General features: G+C 68.4%; 1 pseudogene; it reads left to right on the top strand.

The window, feature by feature from the left end:
• The window catches only part of LOC139229878 (major histocompatibility complex class I-related gene protein-like), a 78,256-nt pseudogene that overhangs the window by 65,962 nt on the left and 10,651 nt on the right, over window positions 1-1,643 (top strand).

The raw sequence follows: 1,643 nt of genomic DNA, 5'->3' as shown, positions 1-1,643 counted from the left end.
GTGTGGGGAGGGGGAGAGTGTGTGTCGGGGGGGTGTGGGGGGGGGGGGAGAGTGTGAGTGTCGGGGGGGGGGAGAGAGAGAGAGAGTGTGTGTGTGGTAGGGGGGGGAGGGGTGTGTGTGTGCGAGTGGGGCGGGGTGTGTGTGTGAGAGTGGGGGGGGAGTGTGTGTTTGAGTGTGTGGGTGGGAGGGGGGTGTGTGTGTGTGGGGGGGGAGGGGTGTGTGTGTGTGGGGGGGGAGGGGTGTGTGTGTGTGGGGGGGGAGGGGTGTGTGTGTGTGGGGGGGGGAGGGTGTGTGTGGGTGTGTGTGGGGGGAGGGGTGTGTGTGGAGGGAAGGTGTGTGTGTGGTGGGAGGGGTGTGTGTGGAGGGAAGGTGTGTGTGTGGTGGGGGGAGGGGTGTGTGTGGTGGGGGGAGGGGTGTGTGTGGTGGGGGGAGGGGTGTGTGTGGTGGGGGAGGGGTGTGTGTGGTGGGGGGAGGGGTGTGTGTGGTGTGGGGGGAGGGGTGTGTGTGGTGGGGGGAGGGTGTGTGTGTGGGGTGGGGGAGGGGTGTGTGTGGGGTGGGGGAGGTGTGTGTGGGGGTGGGGGAGGTGTGTGTGTGGGGTGGGGGGAGGGGTGTTTGTGTGGGGGGGGCGCGAGGGGTGTGGGTGGGGGTAGTGTGTGGGGTTGGTGGAGGGGGGAGTGTGTGTGGGGGTGGTGATGGGGGGAGTGTGTGTGGTGGAGGGGGGAGTGTGTGTGGGGGTGGTGATGGGGGAAGTGTGTGTGGGGTGGTGATGGGGGGAGTGTGGGGGGTGGAGGGGAGTGTGTGTGATGGGGAGAGGTAGTGTGGGGTGGTGGAAGTGTGTGTGGGGGGGGGTTGTGTGGGTGTGTGTGTGGGGGGAGGGAGGAGGAGGGAGTTGTGGGGGGGAGGGGTTGGGGGGTAGAGGGAGGGTGTGGGGGGGTACAAGAGGGAGGGTGTGGAGTGGGGAGGGGAAGAGGGAGGGTGTGGAGGGGGGGGGGAAGAGGGAGGGTGTGAGTGGGGGGGGGGGGGAAGAGGGAGGGTGTGGAGTCGGGGGGGGGAAGAGGGAGGGTGTGGAGTGGGGGTGGGGAAGAGGGAGGGTGTGGAGTGGGTGGGGAAGAGGGAGGTGTGGAGTGGGGGGGGGGGAAGGAGGGGGTGAGTGGGGGGGGGGAAGAGGGAGGGTGTGGAGTTGGGGGGGGGGGGAAGAGGGAGGGTGTGGAGTGGGGGGGGGGGGGAAGAGGGAGGATGTGGAGTGGGGTGGGGAAGAGGGAGGGTGTCGAGTTGAGGAGGGGGGGGGAAGAGGGGAGGGTGTGGAGTGGGGGGGGAAAGAGGGAGGGTGTGGTGGGAGAGGGGGGGGAGGGTATTGTGGGGGGAGGGAGCTGTGGAGGGATGGTGTGGGGGGGGGAAGCGGAGTGTGGGAGCGGGTGGGGGGGGTGGCAATGGAGTGAGGGAGTGGGGGGGATGGGATTGGGAGTTGCGGGGGGGCGGTGGGAGTGGGGCGGGGAGAATGGGATTGGTAGCGAGAGTGGGGGGGGGTGGAGAATGGGTTTGGGAGCAAAAGTCGGGCGGGAGGAATGGGATTGGGAGCGGTAGTGAGGGAGGGGGGTTGATTGAGAGCAGGAATGGTCGGGGGCGGGTGTGGAATGAGATGA

The sequence above is a fragment of the Pristiophorus japonicus genome, chromosome 19 (genome assembly GCF_044704955.1).
Source record: "Pristiophorus japonicus isolate sPriJap1 chromosome 19, sPriJap1.hap1, whole genome shotgun sequence".
Classification (NCBI taxonomy): domain Eukaryota; kingdom Metazoa; phylum Chordata; class Chondrichthyes; family Pristiophoridae; genus Pristiophorus; species Pristiophorus japonicus.
This window is presented reverse-complemented; position numbering and strand designations above follow the sequence as displayed.